This window comes from Magnolia sinica, chromosome 17 (genome assembly GCF_029962835.1).
Source record: "Magnolia sinica isolate HGM2019 chromosome 17, MsV1, whole genome shotgun sequence".
NCBI lineage: Eukaryota > Viridiplantae > Streptophyta > Magnoliopsida > Magnoliales > Magnoliaceae > Magnolia > Magnolia sinica.
The window spans coordinates 698198-709210 of NC_080589.1; positions in this window are offsets into that span (position 1 = coordinate 698198).

The following is an 11013-nucleotide window of genomic DNA, read 5'->3' on the forward strand; positions in this document are numbered from 1 at the left end:
AACCACGCCACAAAGTGGAGTGGGGATTGAATGCCTACTGCCTACTATTAAAAACTTTCCCAAGGCCTACGAAAGTTTTAAATCAAGTTAACATTTGTGTTTTGCCTTCATTTATGTCCGCATGACTTTGCAAGTTTGATTTTCTAAAGTAAATGTTATTGCAATATAAATATGTAATAATTATTTCTACTTGTAAGTACCGCATTGTTTTGGAGAATTGATTTGACTCCTACATTTCTCAATGCTAAAATGCCAAATATTTGTGGGGCCCACCATAATGTATGTGGATTATCCAGTCTATCTGTCATGCCAACTAAATTTAGGTCATGAGCTAAAAAATGAGCCAGATTTAAAGTTCAAGTAGACCACACCACAGGAAAAAGGGAATCAAACACCCATCATTAAAAACTTCTTAGAGCCACTGATTACTTTGGTGTGAACCACTTCACTAGTAGATCTACCTCATTTTTCGGCTCATGCCTCAAAATATCATAGTGAAGCAGATGGACAACACAGCAGATGGACAACACAGATATGTCCTAACATTATGGTAGGGCCCACAAATTTAAGTTAATCCTTTTGGACCGCTTTCCCCAGCAGAAGTATCTGCCTATTTCCAAACAGGGTGAAATTGTAATAAGTAAGTATTTGCACGGCATTTATAATGAATTTGAAAAATCAAACAGCCCATTTTAAATAGGTTAGATGGCAAATAAACACCATAGTGGGCCCTAGGAAGGTTTCAACGTTGGGCATCATTGTCCCACTACTTTCTTCTGTTAGGTGGTCCACTTGACATTCAAAATTTTCATTTTTGGACCCATGTCTTAAAATGATCTAACAAAATAAATGGATGGCGTGGACAACACACATACATAGTGGGTCCCACACAACTTGGTGATGTTAACACACCAGCGAGTAAGTGGTGTGTGGCATACTACGAAATTAGCTTCCTTATGAGAGCAGCGCACTGTTTCTATCCAAAAAAAAATTTAGAAGATTTTAATTTTTATCCTCCTTAATATTTATATTTATATTTTTTTTTTCTGTGATTGGACAGAAGATGTGTGTTCTGATGTTGCAAGCAGCTTGTAGATGATCAGTTCTCTTTGCATAAACATGCACCGGCCCATTTTACAGGCATCTAAAATACATTACTCGATGGTTCGGTTGGGGGAGGTGAACATTCATGTGGCATTTACTAATTTAATAAAGATACTTGAATATTATTAATTAGTTATAAATGATTGAAGTCTTTAATGTGATCAAATATGTGATTATCATTTTCAATTTTGAAGGGAACACCTTAGTGGGTGTTACCCTACCATATGAGGCCCACCTTGATTTATTTGTTCTATATTCATGCTGTCCATTTGTTTTTCTATCTCATTTTAAAGATGTAATCCCAAACCTCAAGAAGAACTAAATTTCAGGTGGACCGTATCACTAAAAACAATAATGAATTACCATTAAAAAAATTTTGTGGGCTACAATAGCTTTAGATCATGCTGATATTTGTATTTTTCTCTTCAGCAAATATTCTTAACATTATCGACAAGTTGGATTGTAAATAAACATTACGAAAATGTTACAATGGGCTCTTCGAAAAATTTAATGGTGAGGCACTCAATCACCACTATTTCCTGTGGTGTAATCTATCTGAGATTTGGATCTGCATAGTGGGCTAGAGAAACAGATGGACGGCATAGATATATAACACATCATCAAGGTAGGCCCCGCGGTAAGGGTAACACCTACCAAGTTGTTATTCGGTTAACACCTAATCCGTTCCCAATGTCCAAAGCCCTTGTTTGGTGGTTTATAGTTTACCTTGAGAACTAAAAGCAACAATCTTGAAATATTGAAGAATGCTCCCTTACGGTAGATAGGATGATCAAAGGTCTTTAGCAACCTACATGAATTGTTGTCAATATTTTCCAGAGATGCAAGCTTTTGCTCCTGAGTTTAATGATCATGGGAAGGAAAGGTAACGCTGCGAAGGATGCATAGGTAGGTACAATATTCAATCTTAGGTTCTTAGGGCTTGTTTGGCTGGGCAGATCCTATGGTATTGGGAGGTATGGGATCAATTTTAAGGTAATGATGGTGGTGTCAATGGATTGTTGGGGATCCCATGGGATGGACTCCGGGGACCGCATGGGAGAGAGTATTTGGGATGTCCACGGGATGTGGGCCATATTCCAGGATAAGGGAACTCAAACATGTTTGGTTAGGCATGGGATTGCAGTGATCCCTCAAAAATCCACTCTCCCATCTGTTTGGCCGGGCAGATATCATCCCAGGATGGTATTCCTTCCACTGTTTCAAATGGACCGACAGTTGGGCGGCAATTCGGATTGCCTACTCCCACTAATAGCAGTCACTGGCTGGTGGTCCGTGCTCTATGGGCCCCACGTATGATGATGTACGTGTTTCATCTATGCCGTCCATCTATGTTTTCGTGTTCATTTTACGGCATGAAACCGAACAGGAGGTATATCCTAATCATGTATGGACCACATTACATGAAACAGTGAGATGAATGAGCGTGGACCATTAAAAACATCTTGGTAGCCATAAAAGTTTTGGATCAAGCTGATTTTCATGTTTTCCCTTGATGTGGGCCTGAATGATCTAATAAACAGGTTGGATGTTAAATAAACAATATAGTGGGCCTTAGGAGGATTTTAATGGTGGATATCCAACCACTATTGTTTTCATGTGGTGTGGTCCACCTGAGATTTATATCCCCCTCATTTTTCGGAACAAGCCATATAATGATCAGTAAAAATGGATGAATCGTGTGGATGAAAAACAGGGGATCATGATGCGGCCCACAGAGCACCGACCTTCAGTCGAAGGATAAAAAACATACAATCAAGGGATAAAAAGCAGACAATCTCTGATATAAGTAAACATAGCAAAACCGTATAATTGGCCTTAACTTTGGCAGCCAGTGAAACATGAGAGGGTGCATGTGATAAATAGATCAGATTTTATTTTCACATCACAGTGGGCACCACAGATTTTTTTGGTACCACTGACAAATCAAGACTAGCAGATATAACTGAATGCATCCAAATCTCAGGGACCATCTAATTGTTGGCCTGAGAACAAACAACTAATGGTTGACAACTATTACATGGCTGTTAATGTGGTCTAAATGTACTTATACAACAGGAAAAATGCCCAAATCTGAAACTTCTGAACCAAATCTACTTATCTGTGGAATGTAGAACTATTTAAAGGAAATTGCCATGAAAAAAATCCAAATTGACAATAACACGCCAGTATATACTACTATTGATTAAATCAGTAAGCATTTTCAGAACATTGGATGTAGTGCAAAAGAACCTAGCATCCCGGATCCATAACTCAGTATAGACAGACTCTGTTAAAAAAGAAAAAGCATCTAATTTCACAACATTTCACAAAAAGCTCATTACCCATGAAGACATTGCTGTAACAAAAATAACAGAAAAAATATATTCTTCATTTCTTGTTGTCAACAATTAACAGATCATACACTATTTAGAAAATAGTATATATTTACTTCTAGAGATGAACTGGCATAGCCTTGAAGAATAAAACAGGGAACCAACATAAACCGTCCATTCCATTTCATTTTCACTATTTAAGGCACGAAAAAAAAAAAAAAAAAAGAAACAGAAAATTAAAATGAAAAAAAAAATTTCATTGAAAAAGGGAAATCACTGGTTCAAAAGGTTTCATAGACATAAATAAAATGAGTGCAAGTCTATAATCATATAACAAGTAAAAAGTATATGAACATAGCCTCAGAAATAAACAACAGTTAAATCCATCGATATAACAGTCTAGAACACGTTGTAATTTCCATAATAGAGGATCACATCATGCAGGAGGTAAAAACTCCAATTTCTAGCAGAAATAAAAATTCAGATCAACATGCAGGTTGCGGAACCACCATTAGGATAGCAGCAACTATGCAATCCCTCAAAATAGAAGTGCAAAACACATGCAGGAGGCACAAGCCCCAATTCATACTAGAAAACAGTCGGACCGACATGCATGTTGCAGAACCATTGTTAGGATGTCTATAATAGTGAAATCCTTCAATTTAGAAGGTCAGGAACACGTGCAGGAGGCAAAAGCCCAATTTTCTATAAAAAATGGGAAGTCAGATCAGTATGTATGAAGAAATCGAGCCTTTCAGGAAAGCATCAGGCAAGAAATGCTGAAGGAAATACATACCTCGTCCTGATCTTCACAACCGTTAAATTACAGTGAGTAAGACGAGCACCATGGCTTGGTATTTGTACACATACCTGGTTGGAAAAACCTTCGCGCCAGAAATTTTTTTCCCACCATCTTCCTCTTTCTTCATGATGGCCTGCTCGCCTCCATCCCATTGTCTGTACGACGGGATGGGAGAAATTTCAATTGGATCGGCTCGAGGACGCAGTGGGATGGCAGCGAATCCCATCGGGATATCTTATATCCCTCACTTGTAGACTAGAACAGTGAGGTGAATCCCGTGGGATAGCCGACTTCCGCAGGTTATAGACCAACCCAAACAAACCCATGGGATGGATGGGTGGGATATCACAATCTCATCCCTACTAATTCCAGGGGATCTACCCGGCCAAACAGGCCCTAAAGAATTAAGATGCATGTAAAAAGGAAAATGAAAATATATATTATTTAAGTAAGATGGCATATCCAAACATAGCATATCTGTTGAAATGCACCAAACATGCGAACATTTGCAAGGTTGTCTCATGAGGGGGAGTAGCAAAATGGGGTATATGTCGCTTTTGATTGGTTCATTTATGCTATGGGACCAAAATTAAAAGGCTCATATGGCCATTTCCCTATGCACACTTGTAGCTCTACATAATTTTGTTTCCCTTTATTGAAAAATATCTTCAAATATAGACCTTTTCAAAAAAATAAAAAAATAAAATACTAGGATATAATCCAATTGTTGAACCATGGTTGGTCACCCCAATCTATTCAAGTATGTTTGGCAAACAACATACTTATCCGAAAAAGTGGAAAAGTATGTTTAGCTTCCAACATTATATAATAATTTTAAAATTTCTTCCATTACTCTCTCTCTCTCTCCAATTTTTTACTTATTCATATAAATCTTTAATACTCATTGTCTATCATATTAAGACTAGCCTTTGATGTGGACTGTTTATTGTATTGAGCCCACCTTGGCCCTATCTTTAATGTGGACCATCCGTGATGTGGGGCTTACCTTTAATATAGACCATCGACCTTGTAAGGCCTACCCTCAATGTAGGCTATCCATCATGCATGGCCACCTTGGATGTGGGTTGTCCATCATGTAGAGCATTGGATGTGGATCGTCCATTATGTAGTCCACCTTTAATGTGGATCAATAGTATATCATGTGGGGCCCAACTTCAAAGTAGGCCTCCATCGTGCCAGGCCCGCATTGAGATGTAGGTCATTCGTCATAAGGAGTTGACCTTTGATGTGGATTGTCCATTGTGTTAGGGCCACCTTACGTGGGTCATCCGTCACGTGGGGCCTACCATCAATATTAATTGCCCATTATGTAGGGCCCACCTACAATGTTGATTGCCCATCACGTGGAGCCCCCCTTTAATGTTGGACCATCCATCATGTGGGCCATATCTTCAAATTGGGTTATCCATCATGTAAGGCCTCCCTTAGATGTGGGCCATTCATTAGCAGGGGCTAACCTCTTATGTGGATTGTCCAACGTGTGGGCCCCACCTTTGAAGTGGGTCATTCATCATGTAGAGCCCGCCTTGGATGTGGGTCCTTCATCGCTAGAGGTTGACCTCTGATGCGGACCATCAATTATGTGGGGCCCACCTAAATGTCCATTGCCCATCATGTGGAGCTTACCTGTAATGTGGATCATCCATTTATGTGAGCCCACCTTGAAGTGGTTCATCCCTCATGCGGGCCCACCTTTGATGTTGATTGTCCATCATGTGGGCCCTAACCTGATGTAGACTATTCATCAAGTGGGGCCACCTTCAATATGGATTGTCCACTTACAATAAGCATTAATCATGCGGCCCACTAGATTGACCCGAATCTCAACCTTACCTACCACATTGGCATGTGCTAGAGACTTGAATTACCATCATGTTTCTTAACTTTATGAATGAGGGTTTAGTATCAAAATATCTAGCCTTTGGCACTCATAGTGAAATTAAAACCCATCAAAATCTTATCTAGATTGAGCAATAAAGGAAAGCAAGCCCCATTCAATACGTCGCCATCTAGAAAGTCAAAGATAGTTGTACAACTGTCCATTTATCGGTGTCCAACGCCAGTTGCAAATGGTTTCAATATTGTACCATATTACTTGTACCTGTACCGTAATGGTTACCATCAATATAGCGTTGTATTGCCACATATTGCACTTGTATTAGGTCGATCTGAGCTAATACAAGTAGACCATTCCTGGTAATAACTATACGCACATAGTTTGAGCCAATATGCCAAACCATGAACACCAATCACTTCATTGAAAATATTAGTGTTTAACTATAATCTAAAAGGACACATCTGCATTGCATATTAGAAGCCCTAAAAATCTAATGTGATGAACTTAAGTAAACCCCTTTGAATGGTGGACAACTCAAGATATGATATAACCATTAGGCCTCGTTAGGCACCATGGATTAGAAGTCCCCTGGATTTGAAATACCATGCATTGGAAATCCTCCATTTGTGTTTGGCACCTGGATTCAAAATCCATATAATCCAAAAAGTAGTTATGCATAGTATACTTGTAAGGGTTTGAATTTAATTTCTAAATCAAATTTAATATCCCTAATTGGTGTACATATGTAATGTTTAACACAGTGGTTGTAATAAGCCCGTTGATGTATATACTTTGGCAGAAAATGATGAATTCCAATTCTCGAATGGGCTACAGGCATAGGATCACATCTGAGTGACTAACCAATGATTTTTAACCATTGATTTACATGGACAATGTTTAGATGGTGTAGATCATCCTATTAAAGTAGCTTTAGTGATGCAGTTGATAATCTAATTGTTTTGGAATATCATTAGTGGATCATGTGCCTAATAAATTAGCTTAGTGACACACATGTTACACATAACACATATGACTCTTGGAAGGATTTTAGATGCAATCCTAGCTTCTACCTTAGATTTCAAACTCCCTCTTTGAGGGAATTTGAAATCCCCAAGATTTTAAACCCCTAGGTACTTTATGGTGCCAAAGATACCGGGGGATTTGAAATTCCCTCAAATTTATAGTGCCAAACGACTCCTTAAGTAATATTGATATACCACAAACTAGATCCCTGATTGTTGGACAACTGAATGTTAGCCACTAGCAGCCAGTATATCAATTCCATGGATCCATGCTAAGCAGAGACATGACTGTTCATGCAACTTTACTTAAAGCTAGTTTTATTTTAAAATGCTCGAGGAGATCAATTTCTTAAGGTAATCCTAGAGTCGTGGTAGGCCTTCCAATCTCAAAAAGATATCGCAACATTTTAAAAATATCAACAGTTTTTAAATTTTCATGATAAATATAATCCAATATTAATGTGAACATTTTTAAAGGCGAGAATATTATTTATAAATAAAGAACTACATAAAAAGCTCATAAGGAAAAACTCCAAAAAAGAAAAAAAGAAAAAAAAACCTGAAAAATTACAAGGCCAGACCCAGGCAACCCAGAACCCAAAAAACCAAACCCTGAAGCCCCAAACAAAAACACTTTAAGGAGCCTAATCTCTAAAGAAAACTAAAACCCTAGAGAACACCCCCGCCATCAACATTGCACTATTTCTAAAGCAACTATTATTTCTTTAAGCCCAGAGGGCCCAAAACACAGCTAAGAGAATAACACGCCACTTTTTTCCTAACCGCTCCCCCAGATTCCTCGTGCCAATTACTGAGGAGAGCTTCCACCGAGCTTGGCATAGCCCAAGCGACTCTAGCCAGACGAAGAACACTCCACCATATATTAGTGGTAAATGAGTAACGAATGAACAGATGGTTGACCGACTCCTACATGTGTAGAAGGCAAACATTTGGGAGTTGCATCCCTCTTCTACACAAATTGTCAATCATAAGGACCCTATTTCGTCATATCATCCATTCAATGTTACTACTTTAGGAGGCACCCCATAAGACCATAACGGGCATGTGATATCGAAAGAAGCTGAGATGTCAGGAATAAAAATGGAGTTACGTAACGATCATACTCAGAAGAAGCCTGTCCCAGTCAACGACCACTAAACAACATCCTCACTTGACGGGGAAGTATGAAAGGTTTGCAATCGAATGAAAATAAGTGTTAGGTCCACAATTTGGACATCATTAAGGTTCCTTCTTAAGGGAGGGATCTATGCCCCTCCATTATCTCGAGCAAAACATTGGCTTACCAAAATATCGAGAATTGAGGTCATGATAGCGGCAAACTCAAAAAGGAATTAACCAAGGTGAAAGAACCAGACCAAAAGTCCAACTAAAATCTTATTCTCCTACCATTTCCTGAGTAACATGAATTTTTTCTCAGAGAAGCCTAGTAACCCTCACAAGTCCTTTCCAAAGGAATGCAGCTCGATAAAGGTCCACCAACCAACATTAGAGACCCCATATTTAGCTGCAACAATATTGTGTCACAAACTATCATTCTCTATTGCAAATCTCTAAACTCGCTTTCCCAAAAGGGCTTTATTAACCAACTCTAGGTTTTTTTTTATATTCGCACTACCTTTTTTTTTTTTTTGTTAGCTTGTTAGTACACCCCACTGTCAGTTCCAGAACAGGGAGCACATACCTCGTTCCACTAAAAGGAAATTGAATTTTTCAGTAGCCACCACACCTTTCTAAAGGAAATCTTTATGCAATTTATCAATTCTCAAAATAACCAATTTTGGACATTGAAAAAGAGAGAGAAAGTAAACAGAAAAATTGGACAATGATTCCTTAATTAGGTTCAATCTGCCTCCAAGAGACAACACATTAAACTTCCAGACAAAGTTTCTTCTCCATTCTTTCAATGATTTTATCCCACAACACCAAAGGGGGCTTTCCAATGCACAACGGTAAACCTAAATAAAGGGCGGGAAGAGTACTAACCTTGCAACCAAAAGCAGAAACGAAGGAAATAATTGCCTCCATGTCTAAATTTATACCAAATAACTTAGAGAGATTCACTTTCAAACTTGAAATAACTTCAAACCAGCAAATGATCATATATATTAGGAGCATCCACTATCTTTTCATCTGCCTCACAAAATAGGAGAGTGTCATCTGCAAATTGCATATGACATATGGCAAAAGGGTGATTTTCAATCCTAAAGCCATGGTAAAGCCCCATCCACTGGCCCCTTGACAGATTCCGTCACAATCAGGAAGAGAAATGTGAACATTAGTCATAATTTTAATTAATCATTAAATAACTATATTTTTAAATTTTAATATTATTTACTAACATTTAATAATTATCTTTAAGAAGATTTTTTTTTTTTGGATATTATCTCAAGAAAAAACTCCCCATAATGAGATTTGTTACTACTATTGTATTCATATGGAGTTACAAAGAAAGATTGATCGAATTGGGACTGTTTTTCCCTAATGGGATACTTAGGCATCCATTCAATGATATTATTGGCATATAATTCGTCTCGTATAACACTACATGAACCGTTTAATTTTGAGTAAAAAATAGGTCAACCATATAATTATGACTGCATGAGTACGAGACCATCACACTGCCAGAATATCAAAGTTCTTCCCTTGCCATAAAATCTAATGGCAGGGGTGGCCATGGACCTGTTTGGCCTGCCTAGGGCAGGGCTTGTGCCCTTAAACTTAGCTTTAGGGCCAAGCTCAAATAGGCCCTATGCTTGGGCCGGGTTGTATTAGGGCCAATGATGAATTGCGCGGCGTGACCCATCGAACCTATCCGGTAGGTAATTTAGCCAACTGTTATAATGGTTTAAGGATGTTTCTTGATGGTTCCATATATGTATAGTTTAAAGATAATCACTGAATCTATGGTTTTGCTGGAGATTCTCGAAAACTTACTAAAATCTGCCATGACAAAAGATGGACAATGTCTCTTCTTCTCATGAGGCCCATCTACCAATGCTGCAAGTGTCTTCGCACCTAATTCAAATTCAAGTGAGGTTCTTGACCTGGAGATTTGAATGGCATGACTTGGTCAACTGACAACTTTTCTTATCTTTCAACTTTAGTGATTCAACTGGTTATACTTGGAATTTATTGTGGATGGAGGATATCTTGGAAGGATGCAGATTAGTTGCGCCCTTGGATCCAGACAGGTGTGTTCAACCCTGGCAATGGGGCCCATCTCAATGTATGTATTGTATATCCACACGGTCCATCCATTTTACCAGCTTATTTTAGCGCATAGTCCCAAAATGAAGTAGATACAAATCTCAGGTGGACAATACCACATGAAATAGTGGTAGTTGAACGCCCATGGTTGAAAGCTTTCAAGAGTCCACTGTAATGTTTATTTTCCATCCGTGGACCTGGATAAAAGGAAAACACAAATAGCATCTTGATCCCAAACTTTTGTGGCTCCAAAGCTTTTCTTAGTGAGAATTTAATCCCTGCTGTGTGATTCACCTAAGATTTGTATTTACTTCAATTTTAAGATCATTCCCTAAAACAAGCTTAGTCAGGCCAGTCGGGCTTATAGGCTAAGGGACAAGGCATTTTCAGCCTGGCTAAGGCTATGGTCGGGCTCAGGCATAAGAGATTCGGGCTCCCCAAGCTTAGTCAGGCCAGTCGGGCTTATAGGCTAAGGGACAAGGCATTTTCAGCCTGGCTAAGGCTATGGTCGGGCTCAGGCCTAAGAGATTCGGGCTCCCCCAGGTCCTGCCTTGGTCCATTGTCTCTAGAGCGGGGCATTGAGTTGAGTTGAACCGAGTTACACGGTGTCTCAGATCTGAAACGTCAAATCAGTAGTGTGTGTGTGTGTGTATTTCAATATGTACG